This window comes from Sebastes fasciatus, chromosome 3 (assembly GCF_043250625.1).
Source record: "Sebastes fasciatus isolate fSebFas1 chromosome 3, fSebFas1.pri, whole genome shotgun sequence".
Classification (NCBI taxonomy): Eukaryota; Metazoa; Chordata; class Actinopteri; order Perciformes; family Sebastidae; genus Sebastes; species Sebastes fasciatus.
Window position 1 is genome coordinate 1,799,829 of NC_133797.1, and position 11,094 is coordinate 1,810,922.

Consider the following 11,094-nt stretch of genomic DNA (forward strand, 5'->3'; position numbering starts at 1 on the left):
CTTGAAATGTAGTTCCTCTACGAAATGTACAGTTCTCTAAAAAGAAAGCCCTCCTTTCTCTGTCTCCTTTGTCAGGTTCGTATTTCACAGAAGAAGAGCAGGTAATGATGCCTTCTCCTTTATTTTCCAATTTGTTCTTCCACCTCCTGCATTCTGTCAGATCAGCTGCAGTGTCTTTTTTCTGTGAAAACAGGAAGTGTTTGGGTAAACCACTACAAAACAGCTATTCACCTCTTTACTTATGAATCACCTTTGAGAGAAGTTACAGTGTATGTTGTTGAGAGATCAATGCCATTCACTCCATTGTTTATGAAACATTTGTGGCGACAGTGACAACTAAGGCCTTAAAGGATAATTCTGGTTTATTACAACTTGGGTCTTACTTTTGTAGTTTTGGTTATTATTTACCGGTTATGATAACGCCGTACTCACGAATTGCAGAGAACAATTCAGAGCGTAATCCAGAGCTACTAAAACTCTCCTAGTAGAGGAGATGTTTTACTTCCCCGAAATGGAAAATGTAGGCCTATTAGCAATAAATAAAATCAACAGGGATTTAAGCAATTATTATAATTTATTAACATAAAAACATACAATTAATATGCTCTCCTCAAAGCCACCAGGCTCCATTGACAGAAAAAGTAATTTAACCTTGCTGACACACTTCATTCAAACTCGACGGAAACAAAATAAAACTCATCAAAACTGTCTTGGTCAGTCTTTCCACTGTTTCAACTCTCACCAACTCTGGTTGCTTTCTACAGAAGCTTGGCATTCATTTTAAGAATGTATTATTATAAGCTGCTTAGAGCTAGTGTTAGGAAGATAAACAGATCATAATTCCCTCTCTAATATCTATTTTATATTGATGTGAACACATCTCCTTCAAACAACTGCATTTATTCCAGTTTAACCAGATTATCTAAACAACTTTATTGTGAGGTAGAGTGAAACTGAAAGTAAGTGCACCCGATATGTTGGTACGAGCTCCTCGTTGTATAGAAAAACTGTCCATGCACAGCTTTGGCAAGATTGGTGGGTCAAAGTTGAAATATAGTTGGTCAGTAAACTCTGATTAACGTTTACAGCATAGAGTATGTGTATTAATGTTACCGCTCACTTTCATTTTCTCTTCCAAATAAGTTTGGTTAATGTGGGGTCTGATCGTCTTACTGCTGGTGCTTCTTGCCCCATCTGACAGAGGTATCAACATTATGATACTGATAGATATGATTGTCAAAGCTACAGAAGGCTCCGGTTACAATAAACTGGAATTACTCTTTAATCCCCAGCCCGGTCGCACAGTTCACAGTTTGTGAAATAATCACAAAATTGAATGTATTGATTCGTGTACATAGACACAAATTTCACTTTTTTTTTCATGATGGTCAGCACAAAATGAATTTGTATGTAATCCACGTAATGGTTAACCGGGAAGTATAAAGAGTGGCTAATGCTGCATAGGGAGGATGTCAGGGCTGGTGGGTGGGTCAAAAAACACAGAACTTTTGTCCGGGAGACCGGTGTTTGTGTCCTGTGTGAAACCACAAGTCAAAGTCGATTTATTTGTCATGTAACTTCCGTACTTAAGTTACGGCACTTCCGGTGTTATTTTTACCCAAACCACAATCTGTTCCTAAACCTAACTAAGTAGTTTTGTTGCCTAAGCCTAACCAAGTCAGTCTTTTCCGAAGCCTAACTAAGTACTTTTATTTGAAAAGACTGGAGTGGAAATTGACACGTGCGTCACGTGTTGCTGGACATTCTTAAGAAAACGCACTAAAACTACGTTGATGAATGTCGTGCTGAGCGTCACGAAAAAAAAAGAGAAATTTGTGTCCATGTACATGAATCAAATAGATTAAATTTCATGACTATTTCCTGAACTGCCGTGAGACTGTGTTGTACTCCCGGCAGTGATAGAGCCCATATCTACCTACTGAGTTGCACGGTAATACAGGGCACGACAAAACAGCACTATGTATAATAACCTAATGCTTTTTTATACAAAGCTATGCTCATAGCAAACCATCAGCTCTGCACATAAACTAATAATACCTCTCCATAATCACCAGCCATGACATAGTGAGTCCATATCTAATAACTAATATTAGATATGGACACCCTCTGGCTACTGTGGACACTGTGGACACAGCGGGGGCCTCATCTTCTTTCCTCTAACACTGTCCCTGAGTCAGCCTTATATAATGTCCGCTCTCTTGCCATTACAACTCTATTATGCTGTCCTTTTATTGCCCATTCAGCACCTTGACCGGCACTGTGGCTGCCTGTAACATGATAATAGCTCACCATCTCATTCTCCACCTGGCCCTCTCTTTTTTCTATTTATCCGTCTTTCTCACGCAGCTCCTGACTCTAGCCTCTCTCCGCTGCTGTTGCTCAGTGTCTCTCTCCTCCAGTTTACTTGCTGATGCTGATTGCCTCTGTAATGCACTGAAAATATCCTGGGTGGCTATTCAGCGCAAATTGCTTTGTGTTGTGTTGCTATAGAGCCCAAACTAACTAGACTGGGGAGGCAGGCTGAGGCCTCCACAGTTTGAGGGAAAATAATGACGGAGGCTGTTTATGGGCCTCGCTGTTAAGCTCCAGGTTTTGCTGCTACTGCGCAGAAATAGTTGTGGCATGATAGTATGTGTTCAGTACTGTTTTGATGAAGCCCCTTGGTGTAAGCTCACCTCACATTTTAAATATATCTTCTATACCAACATATCTGGATGCTTTCCTGTTAACGGATCAGGGCTCCTATTTATCAAGCGCCTCAGCAGAGGAAACAAGACTCTGTCAAGACCAAGTACAGTATATGGCTGGACCGTGTATGCTCAGTCTGGGAATTTGTGGCTACGTGGTTACACAAATAGTTAGTGGTCATGTCTATAATGTTAAATCCACTGATGGTACATGTCCACAGCCTTCATCCTTTCCATGCTTCCCATTCACTGTCTATGTGTAAGCAGCGTGCGATGCATTCTGGTAGCGTGGCGGTGCGATTCCAGCGACAGGGGGTCAGGTTAGCCGTTCCTCATTTGCATAGAGTTGAAGTCTAGGCTACTTTATGCAAATCAGGGGCGTCTGACGCCATAGCCATGGGAACATCTTTCCAGTGGACCGCCACACACCCTCAGCCTTCTCCAAGTCACCTGCCGACGCCACTCGCTGACTCTGGAAACTCCGGTGACGATTCAAAATAAAGACAGATTTAGCAACTACATGGCTTATTTCTTGCATAAAAAGTTTTCAGAAACACATTTCCGTGAACTATTTTCTTGATATAAGAGAAGAAAATTTCCAATCGAGCCGCCATGTTGGTTCCGCTTTGAACGGCTAATGAGGAAACTCCAACACTCGGCCAACCAATCTTGTGACTTCATCAATCAGTCAGTCAGTCACTCAGTGACAGACTTATGCATTTGTAGGGCTTGGCCCTCTGCGGTCCAGCCAAAAACTCCTTACTGGCCAAAGATCCTCAAAGAGACACATTTGGTCCCACTTTTAGGACCAGGACTAAGAGCATTTTATCAACTTTGGTAACTTAGGAAATCCCTCCTATCTCTGCTGATATGTCAGGAGTTACCAGGAGATGGTGTTAGGAAGAGATTCTATGAGAGGAGAAATGTTTTGGGAATGCATGATAACAAGAAGCTTATTGAAAGATCATTTTGATAAAAAACAAATAATATTGGAGCCCTTGTGCAAGATGCAGAGGAGAACACATGCTGTCCTTGCAGAAGCCCGTGTCCTCACAGTGTTGCACTTTATTGTAACAGTGATGAGTGTGTCAGAGCCAATGATTTTTGCAGTCATAAATCAAACTTTGATCGTGCCTATAAAGATAATGTGCACGGCGAGGGTCCTCAGTGACAGCAGACTATCATGTCCCCCTGGCTGGATGTCAGCTGCATAATGAAGGATATCCCAACTTAATTACAACAGGTAAAATATTTTTATAGGGTCTTACATCCTGTCATTTTTAATTAGGCTATTTCAAATGATAGCAGGGCTATAATATTTGAGAGAAGAGGATGCATTGTAACAATATATGGTCATAGTGTTATGGTGCATCTCCCAAGACTTTGTGACATTACAGAAGTAACAAATTCTCCTCTCATGTAAGGCACCTAACAAATGGTGGAGTTGAAAGGGGAATTGGACAGTGGATGAGACCATCCCGTTTTCTTCAGTGGTGTTGGCGCACGGACACACCAGGAACGTCAGGAGCGGCTGTGTGGTGGCTGTGTGGCGGCTGCGTGGCGGCTGCGTGGCGGCTACGTGGTGGCTGCGTGATTCACGCGTCGGGCGTTCACACCAGCTGCATTTCAGTTGCTTGTCTGCTGTGTTTCTGCTGCAGCTGCTGCTGTCAGCCCTTTCTTTCTACATAGAGTGTTAATGGCCATTTCATTTCATCATAAATATCATTTATATTTATTTTAGACAGAGAAAGGTTAAGAAACGTGTGGTAATTTGTAAATAATAGTAATAATCCACAATTAAAACTCCATACTATATTCATTCATGGAGCTCTCCAAGTCACTCTATGTTCTATAACACTGTCCGGCACATATTTCAGAATAAAAGCCTTGTGTTAACAAATGAAGGAATTCTGTCCACAGAAAAAACGCTTGAGGGCTTTTATTTTTAAATGAAAGCAGGAAGTGTTGAAATAAGTCTTTACTTTTTTTTCATCTCCGTAACATTTTCTAGGTCTGGGTATCATCGGATAATCCGTTTTTCCTTTGGAATTCAGAAAGGAAAAAACGTTTTTTTATTTTTTCGTTTCTGAATCAAAAAATGAAAAACGAACCCAAACCGGGCCGTTTTTTTGTTTTTGCGAATTCCTTTTCTCATTATTCGTTTTTAATTGAAGAACGGAAGTCACGTGGGTTTTTCGTTTTTTCGTTTTAAACCACAAACGAAAAATGGAATCACGTGGTGCTCTGTTTGTTTTTTGTTTCCAAACGAAAAACGAAAAAACCAAATTAAAAAAACGATCCGATTTAGTTTCTTCAAGTTTCTTTCTGTCATTTTCTCTTTTGAATCGAAGTGCGGAGAACGGCAGTCACGTGACCAGGAAGTGAAGGCAAACATGTCAAAATAAAAGCCAAGAAGATAGTTTGGTCATTCTATAAAAGTGTAACATTATTTAAGCACAGGATCGAGGTAACAGTAGACGATAAATAGGCTAAATAAATACACAAATAAATACATAGATATTTTTTTGTTTTGTTCTTTTCATTAACACATGAATGTCTTTTATCCAAAAAGTGTGTGATAAATTACAGGGAGGGTCTCTACAGATGTTATACAGAACTCTCACATAATTGACACTTTTCTCTCTCACACTCTTACTATGGGCTGTTTCTTTATGTCGGCAGGTGAGAAGCACTATGTGGCTACTCCTTTCAACACACATGACACTTCCACCTGATCCCTTCACTCCACTAGGAAGGCTGTAGCCGAGTAGTTCTACATCATGATAATGCAGATTTTTCAACCAGTGGTTATGACATTAATGCCAGCTAGACAGAATAAAGCTCTGTCTGTCATGACAATAGAACTGTACTGAAGGCCTTTCCTTTACTCGGGTGACTCTTTACAGCCTTCTGAAGACAGCAGGTATCTGTTAAATCTACAGTATCTGGAGTCTACAGATAGACATCGAAACTGTAGTAATGTAGCTGATGTGATGTTAATATACAGTCAATAGATCACCTTCACTGTCTGTTGTTGCTGTGAGACACGCGCGACACGTGTCAAAAATAGGCGAGACCTCTATTCTCTAGAAGAGACGCAGCTGAGACGCGCGTCACACGCAGGCAGTGTGGCTGCTCTAACCTGTTAACAGGGATGCCGAAATAAAAAACAACAGGTAACGCAGCCGCCACGCGCTGCTGACGTTCCTGGTTTGTTGCGGTTGCAGCCGAATATACATTTATTTTGCTTAACCTGCCCAGGTAGTGTGTGTGTGTGTGTGTGTGTGTGTGTGTCTATGTCTGTGTATATGCAAATCAGGATGTGTGGTCTCCGAGGAGAGATTGGTCCCACCTGCCAAGGCGCCGACCCTCTTCAAGCGGGAGGGTCCGGATTGGAGCGGCACACGTCCCGGTCCTCCAATCACCAAGGAGCTACAATCAGCTGGTGAAGACTCAAATGCTTGGCCAGCCTGACAGTGGCAGTGGCTCTGTACAGCTCGCCTCTGTACCTTTTTAGTATGTTCCTCTGAGGAACTCGAAATCTTTGATTGTGGTGGTTAATGTTGTAAAATGTACTCGTTATAAGATTGGAGAAAGTGGGGGCCAGGTTAGTGTATGTTAGAGACTGATCTGCAACACTTAAGAAGTATTTTTTACAGTATCACTAGTGTGCAGGGGTGCTACTTTTGATCTTTTTGTTCTATTACGTAAAGTTAATTAGTGAGGTTTTATTTTCCATCCAGTTTCTTTGTAGTAAGTTTAGGTGCATAGCTCCCAGTTTTAGGAGTCCTCCTTTTGTTTTATTTATTTTCTTGATTTCTAACAGCACCCGCTAGCCCCTTTTCCTTTTGTCTGCCTCACCACCTTTTGCTGTTAACAGAAAATCAAACTCTTTGTAAATAAAATAACTTTATTTACCAAGAAAATCTGGTTTAATGTTGCTTCCCTTTACCGTAGCGAGCTGGGTCGTAACAACGGGTTTGCAGTATGTGCTTGTGCAAATATGTACAAGATAAAGCACTATTATAACAACTGTCAAACCTTGTGGTTGGATGAGTCTGATTTCACTCAGCTGAGTCAAATTACTCATTTAAATTTACTTCATAGGCTAAAACAAAAGAGAGAGTGGCCATGTTTACAGTGTACGATATAAATGATGTATTTGTAAATATCATCTTCTAATTATTTTTACCATATTTTTTGGGGCTGTCAAAGATAGCGCGATAACATGTTAACGCAAATTTTCATTTTATGTAGTTCTGATCACACCGATGTATGTTCAAGTGTTTATTTTTTATGAAGTTTGGTTTTGATTTGTTATTTGATGCTAAAAAGAGGGGAGGGGGAGGCTGCACGGTGGTGCAGTGGTTAACACTGTCGCCTCACAGCAACAGGTTTGAATCCGGTTTGAATCTGGCTTGGAACTCAGGGCCCTTCTGTGTGGAGTTTGTATGTTCTCCCCGTGTTAGCGTGGGTTCTCTCCGGGTTCTCCGGTTTCCTCCCACAGTCCAAAGACATGCAGGTTCATTGTTGACTCTAAATGTCCCGTAGGTGTGAATGTGACCGTGAATGGTTGTCTGTCTCTATGTGTCAGTCCTGTGATAGTCTGGAGCCCTGTCCAGGGTGTACCCCGCCTTCACCCAATGTCAACTGGGATCAGCTCCAGCACCCCCCCTTCCGGCAGACGTGCAGCCAGGGACTCGCTGAGGGAGTCATTCAAGTCATGTGTTTGCAGGAGGAATTGCGTGTGTTGTGTTCAAGACAGTAAATACACAGCTGATTCGAGTAGGGTCGTTGCTTTAAAGCTCTGCAGTGTGGTTCCTTTTCATCTTTGAATACTGTAGACGGTAATATATTTATTTTTATTGCATTAAATAGTTTGTTTTTTGTCTCCTCTTCTCTCGTTTCAGGTATCAGGCAAATAATACAGCGAAGGATCTCAGGAACTGTGAAGACCAGCAAGTAGAGAAGACCACTAAAAAGTGTGTGTGTGTGTGCGTGTGTGTGTGTGTGTGTGTGTGAGAGAGAGAGAGAGAGAGAGAGAGAGAGACTGTGTGAGAGACTGTGTTTTCCAGTGCGACAGTGAATGCGTGCTGTAACTTTTCATGTGCTTTTAAAAGTGCAGCTGTTTTAGTCTGGATCAAGACACCGTCAGATTAACTCTATGTTTTTATGCACTCGCCCCATATTCAGACTGGATATGGGTCACACTGGCTCTTTTTATACTGGCTCTTTTTATACACTGGTCTCATTACATTTTTGGGTCACTCAGCTTTTTACACTGTTAGCCTCGTAAATAAATCATTAACATCCCCGGTCTGCTTCAGAGTGCTGGTCATCTGTTAATATCTCTTGGTTGTGTAAATTATGCTTTATGTTCATTTTAAAAGTGAGCTGTATGGGAACAGCAGACAATATAACACCCAATCACAGACTGTGTATGATGTGTCGTCACTGAGTGTCGCTCTTTAAGTGAGTCAGACTTGGCAGAGGGCACCGCTGTGCCAGGCCGGTCCCAGTGAGGCGAGCGGAAAAGAAGGGCAGGGGGGGCTGACTCTGCAGGGATGGTGGCCAGGAATAGAAGTGGTCAGATGGGGCAGTATTGATCAGCAGGAGGGGTCAGAGGATCAGCTGGTGCACACCGCAGACTGGCCGCACGTCAGAGCGCAGGATGCTGGCCAGATATGGACGGATATGGACAGATTGTGGCATTTGAGGAAGGAGGGCCGGTTATTGTTTGGTGCTGAATTCACATAAGATGTTTGGTAACTGATACTAAGTATAAACGATAAATACTCTAATCAGGCTGTTTTTTTTCTCTATTTGACAATTATTACTGATGTGATCAGGGATTAAAGTAATGTAAGTAAATGAAACCTGCAGTAGGCAGAATGTTTTTAGCATCAATGGGCGAAAAATTCCATAATAACCTTTCAGCATATTGTAATTCAAGTGTTCTGAGAGAAAACTAGACTTCTGCTCCTCCTCATGGCTCTGTTTTCAGGCTTTAAAAAATCCAGCTGTCAATCACTCGTAAACTCTGATCAAATGGTCAAACTAGGCAGGGCTGATCAAATATGAATCAATATTCTGTTACTGTAATGACTATTTCTCTCCTCATGTTTTCAGAATCATCTTGTAGTGTACTGTTTAGCTGTAAAAAAAATTCTGATGTTGTAAAAGCTGTTTACGTCAGTACTATATTTGAACATCCCGCCCAGTTGCACAGAAGTTTGCGAAATAGTCACAAAATTGAATGTATTGATTCGTTTACATAGACAAGAGTTTCACTTTTTTTTCTGGATGGTCAGCACAAAATCAATTTGTATGTAATCTACGTAATGGTTAACCGGGAAGTATAAAGAGCAACGGACGCCATGTAAGGAGGGTGGGCGGGCCAAAAAACACAGGACTTTAGCCCAGCAGAGTGGTGTTTGTGTCCTGTGTGAAACCACAAGTCAAAGTTGATTTATTTGTCATGGAACCTCGTACGCACAGTTTTATAAATCAGATTTTTTTTTGGCGCACGCCATTTCGGCCTTTGTGCGCATGTACATTTTTAGTATGGATCCTACGCACTGTTTTATAAATGAGACCCCTGATGTTTTCATTTGCTGATATTTTTAGTCACGTCAGTGGCACGAAAGCTTCAGTTGGATGTTTAAGTCACATGCTTCATGCATGTCATTGTTTCTTTGCTAAGTCCCTTTCCATTGCACTTTGTTGCATTTTGCTTTTACTGATAAAATTACTTTTCTATCTCAGTCGAGGAAAACCTTTTTTACAGCATTTCTTCTTCGGTTTCCATTTTGTTAAGCGCAAATTGAAAATGTGCATAAAACAGGTGGATGGAAAAGCACTTACTGATAACAGCGGCAGAGTTACCACTCAGAAGTCTTAGTCATTTTGAAACAATCAATGCTTGATTTCAGACAGAGGTAGAGAAGCAGCCCAGTTGCCAGGAGAAATTGTTGGCATTGTACGTTTCTGCAAACCACGGATACGTTCAGTGTCTACGTTTTTGAATTCTGTCAGAGCAAGTGACGTATTACAACGAGTGACACGCAGAGAAAGTTACATAATATATGGAGCGACCGATGTTGAAAGTTATGTGGTATAATAATGAGTATGACAAGCGAGAAAGTCCACTAAGGGTGGGAGAGAGTAACAGTGGATGGGTCTAACAAACACAGGACTTTAAGCCAGGAGGCCGCTGTTCATGTCTCATGTGAAGCCAAAATTAAACGTTGACTTTACGGCTGTCACGTAACGTTATTAGGCTTGTTACGTAACATTATTAGGCTTGTTACGTAACGTTATTAGGCTTGTTACGTAACGTTATAAAGGCTTGTTACTTAACGTTATCTAAAAGTCTGATAAGGGCGGTTATATACAGTATTTACTAGCGCTGTCAAAGTCAATGCGATAATAACGTGTTAATGCAAATTCGTTTTGACGCCACTAATTTCTTTAACGCATTAACACAATTTACGATTTTTAGGTTGTAGCGGACTCAGTTTTAAAGCTGGAATGAAGATTCTGGCATCATATGAAAGTATTCAATTCAATTTATCTTTATATAGTGTCGAATCATAACAGAAGTTATCTCGAGATACTAGAAAACCTGCAAAACTGTCTGCTGTCTTCGCCTCTTATACATCAAGGCAAATCAATAAGCTCCAGAGTGGCAGTTGAGACTTAATCGCACCAAAAATCTCACATCCGACTGCGTCTCCTCATCGCCGCTCCTCTTCGCTTTTGAAATTTCTGGATCTCCCAAGAGTTTTGGAATGGATTGGTTAAAAATAGTAAAAAAAAAGTCTCTATTTATGTGGAAGTCTCCACTTTTCTGGACGTTGGATTTAATAAAGACAGAGAAGAAGAGAGTCACTTATTGTGGGAAGTCAAAGTTCACGTCTCTAAGTCCCCCACTGTAATGTTCATTATGTGTATATTGAGTGTGTGTGTGAGACCTGTGAGGATACTTGAAAACCTGCAAAACCGTTGCATTCTTACATTGCGTTGTTACGTTGTTACGTTGAGTTGTTACATTGCGTTGTTACGTTGCGTTGTTACATTACATTGTCACAATATGTTGTTATGTTGTGTTGTTGTGTTGTTGCATTGTTACGTTGCATTGTTACGTTGTTACGTTGTGTAAACGTTGCATTGTTACGTTGCATTGTTGCGTTGTTACGTTGCGTTGTTACGTTACGTTGTTACGTTACGTTGTTACGTTACGTTGTTACGTTACGTTGTTACGTTACGTTGTTACGTTACGTTGTTACGTTGCATTATGTTGCGTTGTTACGTTGCGTTGTAATGTTGCATTGTTACATTGCGTTGTTACGTTACGTTACGTTGTTACGTTAACCAATCGTTTCAC

General features: G+C 41.1%; 1 protein-coding gene across 6 annotated transcripts in view; it reads left to right on the forward strand.

Moving 5' to 3' along the window:
- LOC141765143 (endonuclease V-like) overlaps nucleotides 1–8,023 on the forward strand; it is a 202,013-nt gene extending 193,990 nt beyond the window's left edge. For 4 of the 6 annotated variants that reach the window (XR_012593388.1, XM_074631128.1, XM_074631132.1 and 1 more), the window contains one exon: nucleotides 7,619–8,023. The gene's annotated coding sequence lies outside the window, so the exon portion shown is untranslated. Of the gene's footprint in view, nucleotides 1–75; nucleotides 102–7,618 lie in introns of all 6 variants that reach the window. The other 2 variants (XR_012593387.1, XM_074631131.1) reach the window with 1 other exon arrangement.
- The last annotated feature ends 3,071 nt before the right edge of the window (nucleotides 8,024–11,094 follow it).